Genomic DNA, 27,270 nt, shown 5'->3' on the forward strand with positions numbered 1-27,270 from the left:
TTCCTCTCCTTGTTTAGTTTTCTCATTTATTACATCTACTCTCATTCAAGTTTTTTAATCCTGGGTCACTTCCTTTGTAATATATTTCTAAGCAATATTTTCTATTAAGCCAATAAAAAAAATAGTATGATTTCATGTAGAATGGATCTTATTTCATTAGGGTGATCACCAGCTTAAGAAAATGTAAGGATGCAAGGTTCTAATAAAAAAAAATTAGAGAGAAAATTGAGGATAATTTTCTTCTAATGAAGTTCAAGTACTTACAAATGCAACATATATTCATTGAGAAACCAAGTAAATTTGTTGTGTCCAACTACATGCACATCTAGTGTACCCTTTATCAGGTGTATGTCATGAGATCAAGGAGATTTGTGAAATTCAATGGTTCAAGAAGGTAGTCGAAGAGCCAAAGGAGGTGTGCATGCTTGTGTATAACCATCATAGCTCCTTGAAATTGCTTCAATCCTTTTCGATGAAAGAATTCCTCAATCCAATTAAGATTTGGTATGTTTCCTACTTGATTTTTTGAAGAAAATTATTAAGTTGTGGAAGTCCTTGAAAGTTATTATTGAGACAAAAGATTGGACTGGTAATGAAAAGTTCAAGGCAAGGGAAGGAAATGGGATAAGGAGGTTTTGGTCAGCAATGTGTTTGGATCAAGTTTCAATTAATTAGGATTTGTGTGCAACTTTCCATTGGCATCAGATTTGGGGATTCTTAAACTTGCATGTACAAGTGCCTTGTTAACATGTTTACCTAGAATAAAGCTGCAATTCATGAGATTGATCCCACCTTAGAAGCCTAATGCAACAATATTCAGCAGAAGTGAGAGAAGTTGAACATACATTGACCAATGACAACATATGTAGTGAATCCAAAATGATGTGCAAAAAAGCCCAATAGAAGTGTTCCCATTGATAATAGTGAAACAAAAAAGAACCTTGTAAAGACTTCCAAATGAAGGTTGCTAAGAGCCTCATCCATTAAAAAAAATCCCAAAACAGGTCTCCCAATCATAAGATAAAAATGAGCAACTCCTCCATTACAAAACTGAAATCCTGAAATCTAAAAACTACTATCTATTATTATAATAACTTTAGTTACATTTTTTGCTACAATATCACCTGTACAAATCAAAATTGGGTGATACAACTAACAAGATGCCCTAAATTCAAAGTTTTGATGATAGTTACATGGTGCCACTACCATCCCCTTGGAAGGGAATATGTCAGGAAGGAGAGTTGTTTAATACATCACATTGCAACAAGTCTATTGTATATCTCATGCATCTTATTATTTAGAAAGTCCAATGTATAGGGGGTGAAGTTTATTCAGTGGATCTTGTAATTTTTCATATTATTTCTAGGGTTAGCTTCAAATATTTGTGAAAATACTATAGTTTTGATTTAGGCCTCGATGTTATGTGGGCCAAGCTTGACAAATTCATACTTCATGAGTTTCACCCAAAACTATCGATTTATCCATAAACAGTTTTATTCATCTCTTCTTTTAAGTGGTCAAATTTTTTTGTAACACATCCATTATTGACTAGAGCTTATGGTTTAGGAAGATAATCGGTGCACACTAGTATATTAAAACATATGAAGCTGAATTTGGTCAACTAAATAGGAGTAGTGTAAAAGAGTTTTGCTCACCTCATGATGCATTAGGTCATGTAACTCATACTTCTTCAATAGTAGTAGGTAATTTGGTATATAATGTGAGCTTTCTTGGGCTAGCTCCAAGATCTACGAGGGGGGGTGCCCCAGGAGCTCACATTGCAACATATAAAAAAAATTTGTTGTAGTTTTTTTAGCTGGAAACTCTAGACCTTACTTGGATGCAGTTACAAATAAAGCTCCCTAGTTAATCATAGTAGCAGCAAGCATAATTGATAGAAGTTTCCCTTCTACATTGACTCTTGGAAACAATCAAACCTTCAAGGTTAAACACCCATTCTTCTCTAGTTAGAAAATTGTGTAAGATGTTTAATATATTTTGATCATTCATACTTAGTATCAATAATAAGAGATTTCCAGAATCCAAACTGTATAGAGAGAGTTGTCTTTGGATTAAATTGTGTACACAATTTTTGTACCCCATTCTGTGATTCATAATATCTTGATGATGAATCATGAAATCTAATCTAAAAGATTGATACAAAAAACTTGTACACAATTTAATTTTAAACTAGTTTTCTTTCTCTACTGATTTAGTAAGTTAAAGTTTAATGGCATTACTATAAGGTATATTTTTTCCTATAGGGTCAAGCATTGTATAACAAAAAGCATATGGTGAAGTTGTGTAGCCTTGTTTATGCCGAAGACATTGCTTCTAGGGATGTTTCTACCTCACAAGCTAGGTATGACTTCTAACATTTATTGCTAACTTTCACCTTGAATGAAGTAATGGTTCTCATAGGAAGTAATAGATCTGTAGGACTTGTGAAATACACTCTCTTAATGCTACTTTAGCAAAAGGTAAATACAAAAGCCAAGCAGTGCAGTAGCACTTAGTGTCTACAATGGCCAAGGAATTGGAGTGATCTATCCTCAGATCAGAACTAGGACTATAGTTTCTTCCCCTATTATTCCATGTGTACAAGTGGATTTTGAAGTGGACACTAATATTCTTTCATACATACAGACATCAAGGTAATCGATTGGTAATTTTTACAAAGGAAACAAGGTTGCTGTCACCCTGCATTTGCAACTAGAAGATTTTTTTAAAAACACTTTGACTAAAAATACCTTGATATCGATACTCTATAGATCTCCTCTTCTGAGACTAACCACTATAGAGAGAGCTATCAAGAAGACACTTGCTCTACAAATTGCATTTTTCTCCTCTAGAGGACCTAGCTCTTTGTCTCCAACAACATTAAAGGTAAGCAATTGCAATATTCCTGCCCTTTTGCAATATGATTTATTTATTATGGATCTCATTTGACTAGTGTACATTATATCAAATGATAATTTTCTCCTTTCAATAGTGAAACAATGTTGCAAAATGAGAAATTTTTGAATGCCTCTAAAACTTAACCTTAGAGATTGTTTAGTACACATATTGTTCTTCTTGTTAAATATAATTATAAAAGTGATGTACAATTTGAGTGAAATAATTATTTGCAATGTTGGGGTCATTATAAGACAATATTGTAACCAAAAACCAATGGAAAAATTAATATTGACAAAATTTGTGATGAATGTATTCCCCTGCTTCATTATTGAATTGAATAATTATGTAAATAAATTCTTACGTCTGTTACTCATTTGTGTTTTATGGTATGCCATTTACACTTTCTTTCAACTACATATGTTTGACTTTCATAAGTAGGCTTCTTGAAACACACCTCTCATGGATGTCCTTTTAGCATAGAAGACAGGTTTGGAAATGTCTACAGTGCATTTAGTTTATCCTTTGCCTTAGATGTGTTGCCTAGAAACCAGGCCTCTTCTCTTGTATTCAAATTTGAAATTTTACAAGCAATTTGGGTAATACAAACAACAAGCACTGATCACACTATTTAAAATTTGTTTCTCATCCCACAACTTTTGTATTTTTGGTTCATGTGCTGGTGAATTTCTCTAAGGGTGAAGCTTTTCTGAGGTAAGTCAACCATATACATGTACTCATTTTCATCTTCAGTTCTACCTTGAGATGTTTTATTTGTTGCTGCCATGTCACTGTTGATATAATACATACTGTGGGACCCATCTTTATTCGGATTGATTTTCATAAAGGACTATCTTTCTAAAGTTGGGTGTTTCAAAATTCCATCACATATATTATACTCTTGAATGGATTTATAATTGATTATTTAATAATCATTTTTTTAGAAGTAAAATCATTTACTTATTGGCAATAGTTTGATTTGTCTTTATTCCTAATAGTAAGAGCTTACTGTTTGGTGCATATGGGAATGCTTTGTGTTAAAAAATGGAGTGTCATGTATAAAGGATGTATTTGAGACAACATTGACCTTGTTTGGGCTTCTGTGTCGAATATTTCTTATTTTTAGAATGGGTTGTGATAAAGTTTAATGAAGGAAGAAAACATGTGTATTGGTGGGAATATACACTGCTACAAATTCTAGAAATATTACTCTTTAGTTTTGCTATCATGGACCATGCACTATTTAGTTAAGGGAAAATGTGTCATTATTTTATAAAGAGAGTCGTAAGAGTTCTTGGAGCATGTGTGAGAAGCTCGAGATTTGGCTAACTATGATTCTTCTTATCATGTGTGTACTGAGTGAGTATCCATTTTGGTACATGTCTTCTATATATCCAGCTCTTGGAGAATATAGCTACTATTTTATTCCTGTGAATGATTTGATTCAAGCATGTGATGTAGTAGGAGCAGATATATAGATATAAGAAATTTAGTGTAGATTGGGAGGTGAAAATATACATTAAAGGAGAAATGAATGAGCTGTGTGATAGATATTATTCGATATTGTGCATTTCATTGCAATTGAGATGTTGTCATTGAAGATGATATTTGCAATGCAACATTCATTTTTCTATTATTGCTGATAAAAAAGGGGTGTTATCTAAAATGCTAAGAATTTTTTGAAAAGTGGTATTAAGTTCTACATTTGGGTTGGTGCTCGCATTTGTATGCTGGGTTGTTGGTGCCCATTTTTCATTTTGGTTCATAAAAAGCTCTTGTATACTGTGGTTTTTTACCCATAAAGGTTTCACATGAATAAATTAATGTATGCATCTTTATGCTTACTCTCTTTAGTCTTTAATACTTTATGTTGTTTAATGTGCATTCAAAATTTCTAACAGTTCTAAAATACTGATTCATGCCCATAACAAAGATGAAGACTCACTTAGGGGATAGGAGCCCATAAAAAAGATGAAGACCATCAGTTTGTAGTGCAATTTACAACCACAATGTCAACCTCATAGAGATTAGAAACCTTATATTAATTGGTGGCTTTGACCCAAAAAAATTTGGCTGCATTACTCACATAATTGATGGTGCCCTATGCAAAAATGTCCATTTGTTCTATGTTGTATCAAGCAATTATTTCTTATCCAAGCCATTTAATTTCCAACTTTTTAAATCTCTACAAAGATAAAGTTGGAGTAGGAGAATTTTTCTTCTCAAAGGTGTCCATTCCATTATCTGTTCAACAAACAAGACATATCTAGTTCAACAGATAATGGAATGGACACTTTACAATTAGAGGACACCTTTGAGAAGAAAAATTCTCCTACTCCAACTTTATCTTTGTTGAGATTTAAAAGGTCACAAATTAAATGGCTTGGATAAGAAACAATTGCTTGATATAGCATATAAAAAAAAATTTGAGCAAACATTTGTGGAAATTTTGACCAATTGTTGACAGTTTTCTACCAAGACTTGGTCAAAATTTTCAACAATTATTAAAAAAAATTGACCAACATTGGTGGAAATTTTGATCAATTCTTGATAGTTTTCTAGCAAGACTTGGTTGAAATTTCCACCAATTATTAAAAAAAATTCAAGCAAACATTGGTGGAAATTTTGACCAATTCTTGGTAGTTTTCTACCAAGAATAGGTCAAAATTTCCACCAATTCAAAAAAAATTCGACCAAACATTGGTGGAAATTTTGACCAACACTGACAAATCAGAGCTAGCAAAAATCAAAAATTTTCAACGAATGTATTAGTCAAAATTTTGACCAAACATTGGTTGGTCAAAATTTCGATGAGAAAAATTACCACGAACTACTTGGTCAAAATTTCAATCAACCTACATCAAAATTTTGACCAATATTCATCAAAAATTGAGTTCAACTTTAGTAGTGTATGTAGTACACACAATGCCTGATATTGCTGTAGTAGTTGGAATAGTGGCAAGATTCTCAACAAATCCTAAGGAAAATCACATGATGGCAATCAAGAGAATCATGATATATCTAAAAGGTACTGAAGGCTATGGCTTATGGTATAAACTTAGAGGCAATTTGGACTTAAAAATAGTTACTAATGTTGATTGGGCAAGAAATATTCATGATAGAAAAAGAACTAGTCTTAGAGCATCCTTTCTTGGTAAAATATTAGTGTCTTTTACAAGCAAGAAGCAAAATTATACATCTCAATCCAGAACAGAGGAAGAATATGTGGTAGCAAGAGTTAATTGTTCTAACATTGTTTGGTTCAAACAATTGTTGGAAGGAATGAAGATAGGAATCAAGGATCCAATAGTCATATACTATGATAACACCAATGCAATCAATATATCAAAGAACCCTATGATGCATTCCAAAACAAAGCACATTTCTATAAAATATCACTTCTTAAGTGAGTTGGTGTAGGATAAAGAAGGAAGATTGGAATATGTTAATAAAAAACAATAGATTGTAGATATATTCACCAAGCCATTACGTAAGGATACATTTCTATATCTAAGAGGTAAGCTAGGGATCATTCCCCTATATGAAGATCACTAAATAAAGTTTAGTGATGCATCAACTAGACCAAGTTGAAGATCAATCAGTTTGTGCACAATTGACAATGGCATAGTACTAATGAATCAGTACTTAATGTACATTGATATTAACATAGTTCTTGTCTTTGGCATGTGTTTTCAAAGAGGGGGAAGTTTACTATCATATCTCAAAGAAATTTGTAAGAAAGAGAAGTTTTTTGTAAGACAGAGAAGTGTACAGAAGATTTTTGACAGTGGAACTAAAGAGAGAAGGAGATCACACAACAGAGGGAGTTCTTATGGATGAGAATTAGAATGAAAATAAGAATATGTTCTTTACTTTATTCTTTCTCTAAACTTTTATTGTGCTATGACATGTTGTGTTGCCATCAATGCCAAAGAGGAAAATTGTTGGATACAATTGATTAATTGTGTATTCTCTTTGATGTTACATAAATGTCATATCATTAGTAGTCAGTGTATGCCAAGGTCACTCAGGAAGTAAAGAAAGTTTTCTATGTCTACTGAGTGTTCCTGAGTTTACCAAGTTCATAAGTCAATATTTACCAAGTTCACTCAGGCATCAAAGGAAAGTCTATAGAAGATGAGTGTTAACCAAGCTCACTTGGTTAATGAAGAAAAGTTAGATGGAACCAGTGCTAACAAACCTCACTCAGTTACCAAAGGATTCTTGCAAGTTTGTAGTGTTAACTAAGCTTCTATTAGTTAACATAAGAAATTGTTTCTAAGTTAGTTTCTACTAAGTTGGGTTGGCTAAGGAAGGATTTTCTTATTTTGGCATATTAAGCTTAATTTATTTATCTATTGATTCCAGCTGACTGAGGTGATGAATATTAATTATTCTAAGTTGTATTTGAGTCAACTTGATAATATGAAAGATATATGTATAAGGTCAAGTTGTGGTTTCAAAGTGTGCAAGTATGAAGATGTTATTGAAGATTTAATGATGAGAAGAGGAAGTGGATTTGAAGGATAAGCAGAATATCCTTGTGGAGCAGAAAAGCCATATTCAATTAGGAAGGATCAAGTACAAACCATAACATACATCTATACTTAGCAATTCAGTTGTATTGAAATCAGGCCATCTCATTTTTACTTCTAACCATTGTAGCAGTGATCTAAATCTCTTAACAGAGTTGGTTTAACAACCATTTGTAAATCCTCTAACAAGGTGGTAGTTCTATTGAATTTCTAAAAACCTCTTACAAGGTCACTCCTAACAGGGTGATTAAATCCTCTAATAGTGTCACACCTAATAATGTGTTTTGTAACCTTTAATAGGGTTGGCTCCTAACAGAGTTCAATTCAAAAGAGTGAAAACAATAAATAGTTGCAATTGGTGGTTTTTACCAAATTGGGTTTCCACATTAAATCTTGATGTCAAATATTTTCATGCTATTTTATTTTATGTGTTTGCAACTAAATTAAAGTAATGGTAATCATAGATAACATATAAAGTTTATATGTTAAGAATTTACTAAGTACTTACTGAGTTACAACATTCTATATGTGTTTATCGAGCTTCAACAGTATTCAGTATTCAGTTTGCATTTTAAACTGACATTTAAGGTTTCTAGGATTTATTCTAGTAGTAACTAATTCACCCCTTCCCTCTCAATTACTCCTCTTATATTTCCAATGGTAAGAAGACATCAGATGATGAGCATGTTGCTAAAATTTTCTTCAATGAGATTATTAGATTGCATGGATTACAAAGAAGTATTATTTCTGACAGAGATAACAAGTTTGTTGGTTATTTTTGGAGAACTTTTTGGAAGAAGATGGGTATTGAGCTGAAATTTAGTTCTACATTCTATTGGTGTTTTTCAACTATTAAGAAAAAATACTTAATACCAAGATAAAAAAGATGACAATAATCTAAGGATCGACTACTTCCCATAAACAATTAGATGTGCTTAATATTCGGAACCAACTTCAAAAAAATCAAGATAGATTTTTTGCTCTTTATGCTCTGTAGAACCTAGGTGGGTATACCTGAGGGATGGACGACTTTCATTTTGATATTACTTACATACTTCTCTCATTCCATGACACTCTACAACACTACACATCCATTATAGAAGATTGGTCACAATTCTTCTTAGATCTACAGATAACTTTGGATAATAGTAACTAACTAGGATTCAAAAATTAAATGTAAATAAGTGATGACCAGCTTTAATATTCTTTAATAGTAAAGTAAATTTGAGTTTGATTTTAAGCTTTGATGCTTATTCATGACCTCTCCATCTGTAGACTAGATTAAATAGATTAGTGCCTCATCCATTGGGATTTAGAGTCCATTCAATACACAGATCTAATTGATTGCATTACAACCAATATTATCAACAATTCTTACCAAAATTCATTCTTGAAGACATCCCTCCTACCACCATAGAAACCCTATCATCTTCCCTAAAGAATTTACTTAATTCATTGAATGAAAAGAAATAACAAATTGACATACAACCTAAATTGAATTGCATTCAATTGGACAAGCTTTTCTTATACAACATCAAAATGACTAGGTAAATAACAATGGAGACAAATTTCAGCAAGAACAGATATAGGGATAGTTCATATTTGTATTGATTTCCTTTGAAAATTGTATACGATTAAAATAAAACTCAGAATGATTCAAGATGGAACATCAAAATCCTTCAATACCAATGTATTCTCAGACACTGGTAGAGAAAATACATCACAAAGTTTGCATTAAAATGAACTAAACTGACCAATTCTTAACAATACTAAAATTGGTAAAAAGTTGAACACTTTCTCTAGCCCTGGAATCTCACTTATGTAGGCTGAGATGCAACAAGCTTTAGGTATAGAGAATTGATAGTTATCCTCTAGAAAAAAGATATTTACATCTTGTTAATGTCATAAAAGAAAAAATTTGAGTAACAAAGAAACTTTACATCACAACCATTTTCTTGGTGGGCCCATTTTTTGTCACATCTTCAAATGCTACTAGTTCCATGACTGGCTTTTGTGCTATTCTGAATCCTCAGAATATGTAGCCATCAGGTTTACCAATGATGTGTCTAGTTCTAATATTTGTAAGTTCACTTTAACTTGGGAATCTTCATTGGCATAATCATGAATTGTCAAAACAACAGTTATTTCTGAGTTCTCAATCACCACATCATCACTTGGAACCATGGTGCTTTCCTTTTGAGTTGGTTGTTCTGCTTTGTCTTCTTCTGCATATATCAATGTGTCATCTATTTGACTCTCATCTTGGCCCACATCTTCTTCTATTGCCACCTATTTTGAAGAAAAAAGTTATTCCTTCTACTTGTTGAAAATAGTATCATTAGGCCAATCAAAATTTAGGATCTCCCATTGCTTTTTTATTACAAAGTCTCCTATTTTCTTTATTTCAACAAAATCCTTGCTAATAACATTATAAAACAATTGTACTTTGACAAATTCCTCATTAGTCATTTCCCATAGTACATGTCCCTTTTCATTTATGACCTGATTCATCCTATGGCACAATAACTCATCTAATTGCTTTCCCCATTCTTTCTTTTCTTTTATTTTGTCAATCTTTTTAAGTGCACTGGTAAAGAGATCAAACTTTTATTCTCTATATTTAGAAAGGCGAATCATGATTCTTTTTTGCACAGAAACCCTTTTCTTATCAAAATCTATCAGATTATTAACTTTATTAAAAAAATTCTCTATTTGCTCACAAGATAACTGAATAACTGAAATACACATGAGAGTGACATCATTATCCCTTTCCTTCCATTTCTACACAATGGGCTTCAATCTATGTTCATCTCTCCTTATTTCATCCCACATTTCTAAAATTCCTGCCAACTAATCATAGAAAGTAGGCTAGTCAATCTTGTCTACTAAGTGCAAAATTGTTTTCCTAAGTTTTTTATCATATTGATTATTTACTTCAATCTACAATTCATATAGCTTGGAATTTTCTTCTTCAAACTCTTCAGCAATGTAGAACTCAAGTCTCTATGGGGTATCAAGCAATTCAATAATGATGGTAGACTTGAATGGTTGAATTGGAGGGCAAGGATACACAATCCTTGCTTTGTTGGACTCTCCCATTTTCCTCCTTCTGAGCGCTTTATCCATTTGTGATATTTGATTTTCCAACAGTTCTATCCTTTTTCCTCTTTCCTCATATGCCTTAAGTATTTCTTCAAACTTGGCATTGAGTTCTAGGAATTTACTCTTCTCTTTCCCAACTACCACACTCCCAAAATATAATATTTCTTGAGCCATTTTAGTGATATTTCCACTACTTACTTCATCAGCTCTGTATACTGTGAGAGTACTAGTATGTTTAGCACTTGAAATTTCTTACATCCTAGTCTTATTTCTTTTTTCAATAGACCATATGACCAGGTCTTGGTAATCATTACTGAATTTTACCCCCCTATGTGTTTGTAAAACTTCTTCTTTAGTTTTATTATGCACATCTTTCTCTTTTCTAATGGAGTCAAAAATCATAGCATTGGCTATGTCCCATTCAGGAAAAACTAAGACTCGTGATTCTTTTACCAACTATCTACTAGCCTCAAGAGTTAACTGGGAAAAGTCCTCCAAAAATTTGGCTTTTACATCCTCTTCAATTTCAAAGTCCAATTTTCTTGGTTGCTCTATTTTTATTGCTTTACACTTCTCAAAATTTCTTATATTTTTCCTCCACAAAAATTATGCAAAGGCCCTAGATTTAACAAAAAAATTATCATCTATGAATTTTTGGGATGCTTGTGCAATGATGGGATCTATCTCCTTACCTATGGAATCAGTAATAGTGAAGTCAAAAGATGGCATAGAAGGCTCCTCATGCACTCCCCTTTCTATATCAATAGTAGTGACAATAATGTCTCCCTCCCCTCAATTTTTTCTCAATTTCTTTCTGAGAGATGCTACATCATCTATTCTGAGTCATGTTTGGGATGGTGAATATTCTCTAGCTTGAGAAGAGGATTCCTATTCTAATCTTTGTCTCTTAGGAGCACTGGTATTAGATGGGATTTCTGATCTTGGCCTTTTGTAAGGAGGAATATTTTGTACATTCTAAACTATCACATATCTAGCCCTCTTTTGCAATGTATACTGGCCTAGAGTCACAATAATTTTGCTATTTATTTTCTTCTCCATATCAGTAGCGCTATCTGGATATGCCTTAGCTAGAATATCCTTCTTCTCATTTAGAGTTTGCATTATTCTAGGAAAATTGTCCATTAGCATATTCATCTTAGCTCCCCAATGTTTCTTATCTACTAATGGATTATATGTAGGCTCAAAAGCATTAATGAAATCAAGTACTTTGCTGAAAACTATCCATTTTTCTTTTCTATCTTTTATGTTCTTGTAAAAAAATGTTTTCCTAATGATATCCTTGGGAAAGTACATAGTCTATGTAAGAGCCTTAGCTTTAGTTCTTTCTTTAAAAAGGTCATAAAATCCCTCTAGATCAATGTATCTAGCATGGGATTGGGCCATGTGATATCTATCCAAAAATAAACTCAGATTTCTCTAGCCTTTCTTAACAAAATCAAAATCAAAATCATGTATAATAGTCACAAAAGGGAAGAAAGTGCCTTTACCTTTGCCCAATATATCCCTTTCCTCAATTGTTCCAATCTTCCATAGTAATTCTGCAATTCCTATCTTCAAAGGCACATGAAACAGTAATACATGGGGTATTCCTAAGAAACCATAGACTTTGATGATAGTAGGAATAGGGTATGGGATTATATCCCCACAATTGTGACTGGCCAATATCCCCTTGGCATGGTCCTTGGGTTTGATTAACTCTAACAAAGGTTGTGGGATTCTTGGACTATCTACTTTCAAAAGCAATCTGAGCCTTGAAGCAAAGTATCTATCATTTCTTACATAACTAGCATCTGTGGCTTCCCTAGTCATATCAACACTCCATAACTAAACTGGGAGCTTCTCTCCATCCTACTTTAATTCCAAATTCATCACCTTGAAGAAGAAATTTACTCCCTTGTATAGATATATATACATTAACAGATAATACCAATAGAAAGGCCTATTTACCTTGCCTTGAGCAATTCTAGTCAAACCATTGTGAATTTCCTCAGATAAGAATGTAGCAAAATCAAGAACTGAGCTTATTGCAAATTGCAAGGTTTGAGCTATGATGAGGACCATAGAGCCTTGAATATATTCTTGCTCATCCATCCCAAATATTTTACAAAGAGTAATATATAGGGTTTGTGCTCTAGGATTAAAGTACTTTTTCATCAAGGGCTCTGGGGTATTTGGTGTAACCAGAGGTAGTGACCCGATATTAACAATGTGTTGTTATAATGGCCCTACCCTCAAATATACCCTTTGTGCATCATATCTTGCCTAAAATTCATCCATGTCAATTTTCTCATGGATTTCCTAGTTAGGTTTGAGCTTAAAAGCTTCTTTAATCAAGGTAGGTGAAACCCTAAAGAGGTTATCTCTGGCATGGTTCTTCACAATTCTAGTGATGGGTTCATGCTTCTTGGCCATATTAGATAATAAGTCACTATCAAAAAATACCCCAGGAACAACTAATTTTCCAATGTCAAACTCCCTAACATTACTTAGTGAGTTATCCAAGTTGTGTTCAACAAACCATTTCTTAAACAATTCTAAACACCCCATTCAAACTTGAACATCTCTTACCTAATTGGCCCTATCACAGAAACCCTCACCTACAACCAACCTAGGTTTTTTAGGGATGAGTTATCTCCCTTTTGTTAGTTCATTCATAGACAGAGGTAATTGTTCAAGGAAATCATCATGAACAACTCTTTTTAGGTAATATGTCTAGCTAGAAAATTCCTTTTGGGGAGGTATTTTAAATTCTTCTTAGCACACTTGTACTTTTTTAACATTCTAAGAGTTACAGACCAGTTACCCACTGATTTTAGCTTCTTTTTCTCTAAGAATTGCTCTATAAATCATTGAAAACCTTGCAAAATCCTGTGCCCTAGCTCTAAAAACTCTTGCGCTCTAAGAATTTTACAATTATGTGGCTTAGTAATGGTGAATTTGGAAGTTATACTATAGTATTAAAATCACACAAAGGAACTCTGAGCACATTAATGTTCTTTAGCCATTAATTTTCTTGTCGCACTTTAGATTTGAATTTCATCTGTCAATCTCACAACATTGGATAGATTTATTTGAAAGAGAAAATATTTTTTAAAGTTTTGAGGTCCTTGCCAGGCACTTCCCCACTTTAGTTAATTTCCTTGCATCTTTTCATTATAGTGAAGTGCCAGTTGTTGATCTTTCAAAGATCGACAATCATGAAAAACCAACATAACTTTGTGAATAAGCCCTTTAAATTGTGGCCCCACTGGTACACCCATTTCCAGCCTAGCAAGTACATATCATGACTTACCAGTGTTTACACTCTATTTGATGACCTATTTCCAACATGGCATGACTTAGCAACTATTCTAACAGTTGATCCAACTTTTCCACATGGCAAAGAAGTGCTTCCCCACTTTGCTTAAGAATAGGTATCATTTTTCTACTGTAGGTAGGCACCTCCCATTGATCTTACCAAGATCAATGATGTTACAAAATTATGTATTCGTAAGGTCTAGTCAGCCAGATGAACCAATAGACAACTTCCATTTTCACCAACATGTCTAACAATTCCTACAATGGTACAAACTACATTATTACATTTTAGAACTTTTGGCCTCATGACATCATCATGCCACATGTCTCATTGGTGCTTTCCTACATTACCTAAAAGGTGAGCAATCTAACATAGCGGTAAAGCACCTTTCACTGATCTTCCAAAGATCAATAGCTCAATTAAACATGTAATAAAAGCAACTCCATTACACGGGGTAACCAATGACATTATAGGGAAATAGAATGTGCCCTGAAAATTTTTGCAAAAGTTTTTAAAAGTACTGACAAGCTTTGACAAACTTTGGTCTTTGTGGCACATTGAAAATCCACTATCAACAAGGGCTATGTGGTGCAAAGGCACTTTCCTGCTTTAGTTAAAGACCTTGCATCTTCTTAGTGTGGGTATGTGGTAACCGTTGATCATGGAGAGATCAACGATCAATCAAAACAAACTACTATAGTTAAAGTGCTTCATAAAATAGTTTAAAAGCATAATCGTGGTTAAGGAAAGCTTTTAAATAAAAGGTCTATTTCATAGAAAATAATAAAGTAATCTTTGAAAAAGAAAGCTTAGAATAAAAGCACCCTACACAATTTTATTTGAAATATTACTTTTGACCACACTTTTAGGGTTAGGGCAAGATAAACAAGGCTTCAAGGAATTCAACAATTTCACCCAAGGTCTTGTCCTAATTTCTCAAGATTTTAGAACATAACACTAGGGTTTTTCACTACTGAATGCAACAAAATATAAATGGTGAAAAAGTAGGCCAACACATTCCATCTATAGATTGATGGATAGATAGAGGCTGTAAATAGAAGCTTGGGTAATTTGTTGATATGCTTAGTTGGAGATGAAACACATAATTGGGAGATGGTATTGGCACAAACTAAGTTTTCATATAATAATTCTATGAATAGAAGTACAGGGAAGACACCTTTTGAGATTGTTACTAGAATAAAGCCTAGAGAAGTATCAAATTTAAGGGATGTTTCTAGTGAAGAGAAGAGAAGTGTTGCAGGAGAAGAATTTTCTGATTTTATGGAGTCTTTGCATAAGGAAGTAAAGTTGAAGTTGGAACAAAGTAATTAGAAGTACAAGGAGAATGTTGTTAATTCTAAAAGACATCATATTTTTGAAGTTGGTGATAAGTTGATGGTTCATTTAAAGAAAGGAAGATTTTTGGTTAGAACATACATTAAGCTAAAGTTGACAAAGTTTATACCTTGTAAGATATTGAAGAAGTTTGACAGTGGAATTGCTTTTGAAGTTGAGTTACCTGATGACATGGATATATCTCCTATATTCAAAGTTGTTGATCTATATAAGTATCATGAGTCAGATGATGAAGCTTTTGTACCTGATGATTATCCTAAGAAGCAGATTGAAGAGGTTGAATAGATATTGGATCAAAGAGTTGATAAAAGCACAAGAGGAAAAGACTGCTATGAATATTTACTAAAGTGGAAAAATAGACTAGTTGAAGATACTACATGGATTTCTCAATCTAAGTTGGTTTCAGCTCAGCTTGTGACACCTCAATGATTTAGGATAATCATTTCTTTCTACCTTAGTTGTCTGATGCTAGAGTACCTTGGGTTAACGTGTTATCCTACTCATTTATTTTTATCCTGCTAGTTGTTGTTGAGTTTTAGTCATTGCTGAGTTGTAACAATTGTCGAGTGCCAATAATTTTGTAGTTTAAGCCGAGTTGAGGTTATCCCATGTCATGTTAACACTTGGGTTTGCATGTTATCCCATCTCACTCTATAGTGTATGCCAAGTTCCATAGTGTGTGTCAAGCTATTCTTCATGTGTTGAGCTATCCTTCATGTGTTGAGTTACCTAGTCAACGGTGAGTGAATCTTCATGTGTTGAGTTTTCCTCTTTATGTCAAGTGTCAACATTCTAGATGTGATTTCTATGTTTTTGGCACAGACTGACTTGCAGGATTGATTTTGATCATGTTATTTATGATGAGATATTTTCCTGGGATGTGTCCAGACTATTATTGGATTGGCCTTGCTATTGTGTAATGTACTAGAATATTCTATAAGTCATTTTGGAAAATATAAATAGAGTGTTTAGGCTTAGAATTAGGCAATTTTTGGGAGTTTTTGGGGGAGTTCAGAATAGAATGCAAAAGTTTGGAAATTTTTTGGCATATGTGCCTAGAGCTACAAATTTGATGTTGGATCTTTGATCTTGAATGTATTTTGTATATGGTTGTAACCCAGAAGGCCTTACAGCTGGGCATGTATGCTGATCATTTGATAAATCAATAAAAGTATCTTATTCTCTCTCTCTCTCTCTGTGGTGTTGTTGTCTTTGTGTGTTTTCTTCCATTGTGTTAACTCTAAAAGGTTGGTTAGGATTATTGAGTTTTCCTTTGGCCCTAGTTTCCTTCACCCTCCTTGCATCACTCTTCTTTATTTCTTTATTATGAAATTTAGAGTGAACTTCTTGTTACAAGATAGGGTTGTTGTTGCACCAAAAGAATGACCTGTTAATGCCCTGATACAACCACTAGACTTATAGAACATAGGAGGTGGTTAAGTCATGTCATGAATCTTGGAGGGTAACATTGGTGGTTTGTCCAACAATCCCCCCCTCAACATTACCCAAGGAGATTCAAACTTGTGACCAAGCTCTGATACCACTTGCTATAGTGGAGTTGACATTGCACCAAAAGATCAACCTATTAATTCCCAATACAACTACTAGACTTATAGAACATAGGAGGTAGTTAAGCCATGTCACAAATCTCAAAGGGGAGCTTTGGCAATTTGTTCAATACTTCTCTCATCTTCTCTTCATAGGTTCCCCATCTATGGAGCTCAATGTCCTTAGATTTAGATATGATCTGCAAATACCCTTTAATAAGTTCTACACTCATATCATATCCCATGGGATCTATGAACTTTACACTTTGTTCCATAGCTTCCATGTAGGTGTTATCAATTTCCACCATGGAGGGAGGTATTTTGTACCTCTACTTCATCTCAGTCTAGAAATTCATCATCATTCTATCTATGCCATTATCTCTAACATTCTCTAGCTTCAATCTAAATCATTGAGTCACTAACTTCATTTCAAACTCATTGCTATCCCAATTTTTCATCCCTGGGAACTTCCTTATTTCATAGAAAAACAAATGATTCAATAGGGACTTAAGTCTAAAGAATACATTATAGGTCTTCTTTAATTTTTCAATGTTATTCAACAACTGCAATATGATAATCTCCCATTGACGTAGTGCAAAGTAGGAGAATCCCCAAAGGAGATGTCCTAGCCCCCAACACAAAAACCACACAGTGGAAACACAACATAAAATGAGAATAATGTAGGATATAATACCAAATCACAAATCTTTATTCATAGACATAACTGATTACATGCAATATGCCCAACTGTAATGCCTTCCAGGTTAGGGACAACTACAAATAGCAATTACAAAAGTCAATTCTACAAGATCCATAAGATCCAACTTACAAATCCAATCCTAGCTAGCCTAGATACACAATTGGATAAGAACACCAAGAAGAATCCAAACTTGTACCTGTAGGTCCACCAAGAGGTCCTCTAGTTCTCAAGCTTCGCCCTAGCTCTTCAAAATTTGCCTCTACTTCTTCCCCAAAACTTCACTTCCAAATGACTCAACAAGACCCTTATTTATACTTGTCAAAATAGCTTAGAGAACATTCTAGAACATACAAAATAGGAAGCTCGACCCAATAATAGTCAGGACACATCCCAAGAAAAGATCTTAACATCAATATCATGATCGAAATAAGTCTCGCAAGTCACCTCATAGAAATCATGTCAAAATGTTGACGCTCAGCATAAACAAGAAAACTTGGCACATGAAGAGTCACTCGGCATACACTTGGTAACTCGACACATGAAGGGTCACTCGGCATACACTGGGTAACTCAGCACATGAAGGATAACTCAACACACACTGGATAACTCGACAGACATTGCACAACTCGACACACACTAGAAACTGGCACTTGACAATAATTAGAAATTGGCACACGACAAGAACTAGAAACTAGCACTCGACATTAAATAGAAACTTGGTAACAACTGGCAGAAAGAACAAACATGTAGGATTACAAGGAAAACCCAAGATGCTCCTACAGTAGACACCCCAAGTTCATAAAGATGTTCTAATAGCTAGTAGAACATCTTCTGGGATTCAACACATAAATCCCAAACTGGTTCTTCACATACATATCCTCCAAATCTTCAACTTGTACACTCTTTCCCTTGTTCTTCTTTTCCTTCTTCACATCCATCTAAGGTGTGCTATAGGTTCGCTTTCCATAGTAATCTCCAACCTTCCCAAGATCTACCAATACTTAGGTTCTTCCTTCTGTGCTCTTCATTTTGCAAAGGAATCAAGGAAAACTTTCTGCCACCTTTCTCAATAGTAAACACATTCTTGACACAATCATGCACAACCCTACAATCATACTGCCAAGGTCTACCAAGCAACACATGATAATTGTTCATGTCCACAATGTCACATAACACTTGATCCTTATACTGCCCAATCTGGAAATCAACAAGGCATTGTTCCCTCACTTCTAAAGCATGTTCACCTTGTAACCAACTAATCCTATAAGGATAAGGATGTTTCATTCTCTTCAAACCAAGTTTCTAAACCATCTCTTCAGTAACAAGGTTATCAGTACTACCACCATCCACAATCACCTAGCAGACTTTACCACCTAACGTACAACAAGTCTTGAACAAACTAGTTCTCCGAAAATAATCCAAAGTCCTCTCACCAACCAATACTCATCAAGCCAAAAAACTCTCTCCTTGCTTCGATTGACTGCCCTAGACTTCAACCTCATTCACAACAATAACTATCCTACCAATCAGACATTCAAAAGATCTATTCCCTTGACCACACTTGAAACAATTACCTTTGAACCCACCTCCACCTATCCTCTTTTTCTATTCAACAAGTTTTGGTTCACCTTCTTCTTTTGGTTTAGCTTGTGTTGAACTATCTTGCTTCTCCTTACTTGGGAACTACCTTAATTCTTCCTCTTTAGCTTCTCCTCTACCCTCCAAGCATACTGATAAGCATCTTCAACTGAAGAAATATTCAGCATACCCACCTCATCCTAAATATTAAATCTCAAACTATTAATATACTATGCTACCTTCTCTTTTGACAATTCTCTATGACCAAATCGAATAGTCAATTTGTAGAACTCCTCTGTATAATCTTTCAGAGTCATATCCTTCTGGTTCAAATTTTGTAACCTCTTAAACAACTCAAGTTCATAATCAACAAGAATGAAATTAGCCTTCAACTTAGTCACCATCAATTTCCATCTAGTGATCTTTATTTCACCTTCCTCTTCTCTTTCTCTTTGCAGTTCCTTCCAACAAAGAGCAGCATGTCCCTTTAACTTTATTTCTGCCAACCTCACTCTAAGTGGATCCTCAATATCATAAAGCTCAAAGTAGTCTTCTAATTCACCAATCTAATCAATCAGGTCTCCAAGATTCAAAGTACCTGAGAAATTAGAAACCTCCATCTTGTGCTTCAGCTTCAACTGAGATCCAGGTCTAGCAGCCCTATTTCCCATAGGTCTCTCCACATGATCAATTCTATCCTCACCACTAGATCCAGTAGCTTCAAAGTCTTCAGAAACTTCCTCATAACTTCCTTCAGTATCCACATACCTAGGTACTCCACCTAAAGCACTTACAATTTCAGCAATCATGTCACTCTTCATCAATGCAATCTCAGATCTAAACTTTGCTCTCATCTTATCTAAGATCCATTCTTCTATAGCATCACTAAGATCAGTGATTTCCCTAGGGTCCAATCTTCTTGGAGGCATCTTCTAAAATTTTAGCAAACCCTAAGTAACAAATCCATGAACTAAAAGATCAATTAGCTGCAAGATCAACCTTTGTCAACCCAAGTCCTAGTGCAAACTGCCTCAGCTTTCTGCAATTTATCTACACACTCAGGAATAACCTTCACTCTGATACCACCTAACATAGTGCAAGATAGGAGAATCCCCAAAGAAGATGTCCTAGCCCCTAGCACAAAAACCACATAGTGAAAACACAACACAAAACAAGAATAATGTAGGATCTAATACCAAATCACAACTCTTTATTCATAGATATAACTAATTACATACAATATGCCCAACTGTAAGGCCTTCCAAGTTAGGGCCAACTACAGATAGCATTTACAAAAATTAGTTCTACAAGATCCACAAGATCCAACTTTCAAATCTAGTCCAAGCTAGCCCAAATGCACAACTAGATAAGAAGACCAAGAAGAATCCATAGTTGTACCTATAGGTCCACCAAGACATCCTCTTGTTCTCAAGCTATAGCCCTAGCTCTTCAAAATTTTCTTCTACTTCTTCCCCAAAACTTCACTTCCAAATGACTCAACAAGACCCTTATTTATACTTGCCAAAATGGCTTACAGAACATTCTAGAACATACAAAATAGGAAGGTCAGCCCAACAACAGTCAGGACCCATCCGAAGAATAGATCTTAACATAGATATCACATTTGAAATAAGTCCCGCAAGTCAGCTCGTAGAAATCATGTCAAAATGCTAACACTCAGCATAAATAGGAAAACTTGGCACATGAAGAGTCACTCGGCACGCACTGGGTAACTCGGCACATGAAGGGTCACTCAACATACACTGGGTAACTTGACACATGAAGGGTAACTCAGCACACAATAGATAACTTAGCACACACTGGATAACTTGGCGCACACTGGACAACTCAACACACACTGGAAACTAGCACTCGGCAATAACTAGAAATTGGCACTCAACAAAAATTGGAAACTGGCACTTGGTAGTAACTAGAAACTCGACAGCAACTGGCAGAAAGAACAAAAGTGCAGGATTGCAAGTAAAACCTAGGATGCTCTTGCATCACCCATAGATTCACTTTCCTTCCCCAAACTACCATCGCATAAGATACATGTAAGGATCTAGATGCTATTGAGTTAACCCTTGAAACATGGTTAAACTTATACATTGTACTCAATATCTTTACTCCTTTGTCCAAAATTATGTCAACCTTCATGTTTCCTCTCTCAAATCTTTTATTTAGGTTTGCTTCAACCATCCTCCTTACATTATTTTTATTCATAGGATTACATCCTTCATTACTCAAACCTTTGACCTTATGAATTAGGTCATTGCCAATTTCTATGTATGCATCACCTAACCAAAAAAAATCATCATGTACCATACTCAAAATGATTTAGGTCCAATCACAATTATCAAACTCCATATAAAATGTTTGCTTCACTAAGTTTTTCTTGTTTAGGTGCATATACTCATACTTTGAATTTAGGTCATTGTTGCATATGACTCCTAAGTCTTTGTGAATATCTTCATCACCTATACTCTCAATCTTATAGTGTATATAGATTCTAATATTTTGAAGATGAAGCAAATTCCTTAGAATTTATAAAAATGCACCTAACATGTCATCCATAAGTGAAAAAAATGGATGTTACTTGAACACATACCTCAGTCTCACACTAAAATCATAAATTGTCTGACTAGCCATCGGATTTCTATTTGTATACATAGAAAATTCAATTTGAGCTCTTTAAAATAGATTAAAATTGTGTTTAGGGATTTTGTAACTTTGCACTTCAAGAACTTATTTTTGTACTTCAAATCATTGTCAAATCTCTCTTCAATTCACTCTAGACACTCTACATGAAAAAATGGCACATATAATCCTATTCATGATATTTAAATCATTTGATACTAGTCTATGCACTAAGTGCTTATATAGCAAAAATTCAAATACTTTCCATGTTCATCAATATACTTGTTTTATATCTTCCCTCTTACTACAACCATATCTAAGATTGTGCACTTGAACATAGCTTCCTCTCTATGTCCTCTACCTTCTATTAATTGTGCAACTTCCAATTTTCTCTCTAACATTAGTTTTGACCAACTGGTGCTCTTTCTCTTATGAAACTACTTAATTTAGGTAGGATGAGTCACAAACAATCTTTGAGTTCAATTTCCCTTTGGGTGCATCAAAGTACCATTCTTCCAAAAATGTGCAAGAACTTTCTAGATTACATACATTCACAACTACTTCCTTGAATTCATCAACATGTTCCTTAATTTCTTCCTTCTAACTATTATCACTTCCATTTTGATTCCTTCTATAATCTTTTGTTTTTCCTTCTATTATTAGGATTCCTCTTGAAGTTCCTTCTATCCATTATGCAGTATCTTGCTATGTGTCCAAGGTTATTTCCTAAATGACATACAAGTGTATTTCTCCTCTAATTAGTTCCATTCTAATTTTCAAGTGATCTATACTTCCTTGCAATGTGTCTAGGATTGTTACACTTGTAACAATACAATCTTCTTCCTTTCACCATTAGGTCCTTCTACATAATTGGATCTACTCTAGGATATTCCCTTTTCATTACCTATAGAGTTAGTATTTCTAAACATTCTACTATTCCCATTATTACCATCAAAACTAGGTTTCTTACATTTTACTTCTTTATGTCCATAGTCACGACAATTATAATAAATATAAATTAGTAATAGGTTTGAAATACTTACTTTTGCAATCTCTCTTCATATGGCCAATTTCATTACATATGAAATATCTACCTCTAAATTCATGTCTAACTTCCTTGGTTGAGTCATCTCTCTTAGGTTGATCAACTTTCTTTTTTATCTTAGGTTCATCATTTTTCTTAGACAAATTAACTATCTCAACATCTTTTGATGACTAGATCTTGCTCTGATAAATTTCCTTAGGGGTTTTTATAATAGGATATGGTTCTTTCCTAATTTCAACTTTCTTAGTAGAATTTTATCCAATAAGGTATCCAAGATCTATCTTTTCATAAGAGGGTCTCTGAAAGAATATATGCTCATTAATTTTCTTGAAACTTGTGTAAAGCTTCTCTAAGTAATACTTGGTTTGTGTCAACTCTTCTTTTACAATAATATTGTACTTTTCCAATTCATCATGTTCTATCTTAATAGAATCTATTTCAGATGTCACTTGTCTCAACAAGGACCTAAGTTGTCCATTCTCAGATTTTAGATTAGGTTCACTCTTACATTCATTTGTCTAAAGAAAAAACTTAAGATCAACAATTTTCAAGTCATGTTTCAAGATATCATTTTCTTTCTTGAGATTTCCTACTTCATCATTGTTGCTAGTATGCACAATTGATTATTTACTAGATTTCAGATCATCAATCTTATCCTTCAGCTTTCCAATATAAACTTTTGCATCTTCAATACCTATCTTTGAGGCTATATCTTTATTCTATAAGAAGGTCAATCTATTCAACAACTTATTTTTGATTTCTCTTTAACTGAATATTTATAGGGATCTTATTCAAGCTATTAACCTTCTTCAAACTAATTTCACTCTGATACCAATTTTTAGAAATAGATAATATTAAGAGGGGGGTGAATCAATAGCCTACAAAATTTTTCCCACAATTAATTATTGTTAATTACTTTGTAATATTCATATGAAAGTAAACCAATAATACTAAACACATAGAGAGACCCTGCACATACAAAACTCATAATACCATTATTTTTTAACTCAAGAAACCCTGGCTAATGGAAAACCCCAATAGGAATAATACCTACTAGATGATCCACTAAACAAAGGAATCATGTTAAGGAGACTGACACTATTAGGAGTCTATGAAATACATATAGTGTCACAAGTCCTTTTTAGAGGGCTAGGCCTTGTTAGAAGCCTCAACCTATAAGGAGTTGCTTCAACCCTATTAGGATTTGGTAGATCAAATACAATGTATGCAAGAAGAGCCCACTACCCTAACATGAAATTATACAATTTAGTTCTGCACAAAAGGAGATATACATGCAATACTTTCTTACTTCTCTAACTCATACTTTCTCTGATCATACATCAAAAATTGCATCACATAGGGCTCAAATAACATATAAGATTCTTTCACAATAGTTCACATCACTTATATTTCTCGCACATCACATTATATTTTCACACTTATCAGTGCAAGATAAGATCTTTACTTATACCTCGCACATTAGTAAAACTCTACTCAGCCTACCTTGAGTGTGCTTAACTACATAGATTCCTTCATTGTTAAACCGACTCTATTTGTAACTCCATTTGCAAAACCTTCACCAAGTTTTGTGTGTTATTTTCCATTCATTAGAAATTCCCTTAAGCTAAAGGGGATTTATAATGAATGGTTCATAAGGTACTATGCTTAGTGAAGATTTTTCAAATGGTGTTGCAAGTAGAGTGGGTTTAACCATATGGAGGAAACTTTGTAGTTAAGTGCACTCAAGTTGGAGTAGTACTTTAATGGGTGACCTCGTAGGAGGTCCTAGTGCTTTACCTCTATGGGAATCACCTATATCCAATGAGTGCTAGATTTGAAATTTATCCTCATGATAGATGGATTCAAGTTGATTCACTACTCATGAAATATGCGTCAATGAGTTTGACTCAAAAACTACATTTTTAAATCTTTATAGAAATATCACAAATTGTATCAATTGTTATGAATAAAATATTTAACAGGTTAAAGAAAAAGGTCATATTTTAGGGGATTCCTAAATATGTGAAAAATATGTGAATGAAAGGACACTATATCATCAAGGAAAAATATGATAGAGGGAAAGATAATACAAATATAAGATAGTCAAAAAATTATAAAGAAAAGATGTGTCAGTTAAAGAGTGAAATGGATATAAGATATTAATGGATGGTGTCGTTGGCATTGCTGTCAAAGAGGGAGAAGTATTCAAGTTACTATTTAATATATATTGATGTGACAAGGGGATGAATTATTTTTGTTACCATACAAGTTATAGATAAAGAGGGAGAAACTAAATGTCAACATATAGAGTAAGTAGATGTATGATAGAGGGAGTCATTACAATTTGTAATATAGTTGGTGTCAACATGAAAAACGTGAATTGGTGTCTTGAAAGGATAAGTGTAAATAAGTAGAAAGAATACCAAAGAATAAATGGATGAGAATCATAATTAAATTAAGGACATTAATAAAGATTTGATACATGGATAACCAAAGGAGATGATAGTAAAAATCTAGAGAAATATTTTGACATTGCATTGTAACTAAAGGTATTTCCATTAGTGTCAAAGAGCGATATTGTTGGAAACTACAATAAGCACTTGATCAATTGGTATTGGACAAGGTAATATGTTTCTTTATCATTATATTAAACAAAAAAGATAGTTGAGTTGAAGTCTATAAGAGATGGATTATAAAAGAGAAGGAGTTGAGGAAAACACTAAACTTGAATAAGTAACAATTTTACTAGGTCAATGAAGAAGTTAAAGTATAAGATTAAGGAAGTAAAGGTTTAGCTAAGAAAAAAATAAAAGCTAAGTGATAATAATGGCTGAAAATTTTGAAGATATATTGTAGTAGCAACTAAGCGTAGTGAAGATTGTGCAAGCTAGTATAAGATGATTGATAGAGATTTAGTAGTGACTAAACTAAACATTATGACTGAGCCAAAGAACACAATGATGACCAAGTGTTAGAAAAATAACAATTTATGAAGGAATCAAGATTTGTGGTTGACATTGTTAAATTTATGAATTGGTTAAAATGCATAAATGATAAGGATTAATGAGTTGGCATATTTAATTAAAGAATTGAGTTTGTAAAGAAATAAAAGGCAAGGATTTAATGAGAAGTTTCCAAAAATTTTAAGGAAGATGAAGATGGAAGAAATGATGGATAGATTCATTAAATCTAGTCAAACTCTATGATCCATGGTGATGTTTGAGTTGAAAAAGATTAAAGATGCCTATTTTATGATGGAAAAGAGATATTTTTGTTTCAATTTTGTGTAGTTTAATTGTTGATTTTAAAACTTACGAAGACTTTCTCAAGGTAAAGAGTAGTAGAGGAATGTGAGAAGTTGGGAAAGAGTAATTTCTTGAAAGGTTGACAAGTGGACAAGACATGTAGTATGTGATGATGTCCAATCAATGAATAAGGAATTAGGTGAATAGTGATCCTAATTTAGAAAGTGAGTTGTACTTTATCATATCACAGCTAGACATCACTTTCTAACCATTGTAGCAGTAAAATAATTTAATCAAGGTGAAATTCTATTAGGATGTTCTAAAGACCTCTAACCAAACCACTCCTAACAATAAGGAAACTTGGCAACAAAGAATATAACCGTTTCCACATAACCCATAATAAATTAAAAATAAAAACGAAATTAAAATCCACATGCAAGAGAACAGACAACATACCCACAAAATTGTGACACAAGATATACCCTGGGAAACCCTCATTGAGGGAAAAACCCAGCCTCCAAAAGCATCCATCATCATGTATTATTCAGCAAAAAATACCATTGCCATACAACCATGGAAGCCTTCATGGCCATAGCCACAACCGAGCAAACTATGTGAACAAGCATGAATCCACACATCCCATGCCATGCTTTCAACCTTCACAAATGTTCCCTTGGCTAACCTATCAAGCCTTGTCCCGCTCGACTCTTGCCTTTTGTCTTCTCCTTGTCACTCTTTCTCTCTATACAACAACTACCCTTGTGGCTGCTTATATAGTAGCAAGTTCCACAAAACCACCAAGTGGTATTACATAAACTATGTGCTAATACCATGTGCTACCTAACCCACTGACCCCACATTTAATATTGGGCATTTAATTCTTTTCCCCAATATTAAATAATTACATGAAATATTATCACAATGTTACAATACAACTCATCAAGAATATTTCATGGGAATCTTTACATGTTGCACGTCCATCTAGGCACAACATTACATAATAAAAAAATAAAAAAATAAAATAACAATATTATGCAATGTGTGCAACACCCATTATCTCAACAATCTCCCACTTGTTGTATACATTGCATAGGGTCAATCCGTAGCCACATAAATGAACAAGGGAACAATCCCTCCCAGCACATCCACCATCATGGATCAAAATACACCAAGTGCTCCATCCTAGTACCTGCAACAAAATCAAATTATTCAACATCTCAAACATGAATGATCTCACCTCGTATTATGCCACTCCCACTGGACATACATAGAAGCCATCCAAAGAGAAAATCACCCAACCTATCACATTAG

The 27,270-nt window shown here is 33.8% G+C and overlaps 1 pseudogene; it reads left to right on the forward strand.

Annotated features, from left to right (window-relative positions):
* The window catches only part of LOC149561085 (DNA mismatch repair protein MSH2-like), a 111,427-nt pseudogene that overhangs the window by 17,125 nt on the left and 67,032 nt on the right, over positions 1-27,270 (forward strand).

Source organism: Cupressus sempervirens, chromosome 4 (genome assembly GCF_028749045.1).
Source record: "Cupressus sempervirens isolate cs-2001-9-10 chromosome 4, ASM2874904v1, whole genome shotgun sequence".
Classification (NCBI taxonomy): Eukaryota; Viridiplantae; Streptophyta; class Pinopsida; order Cupressales; family Cupressaceae; genus Cupressus; species Cupressus sempervirens.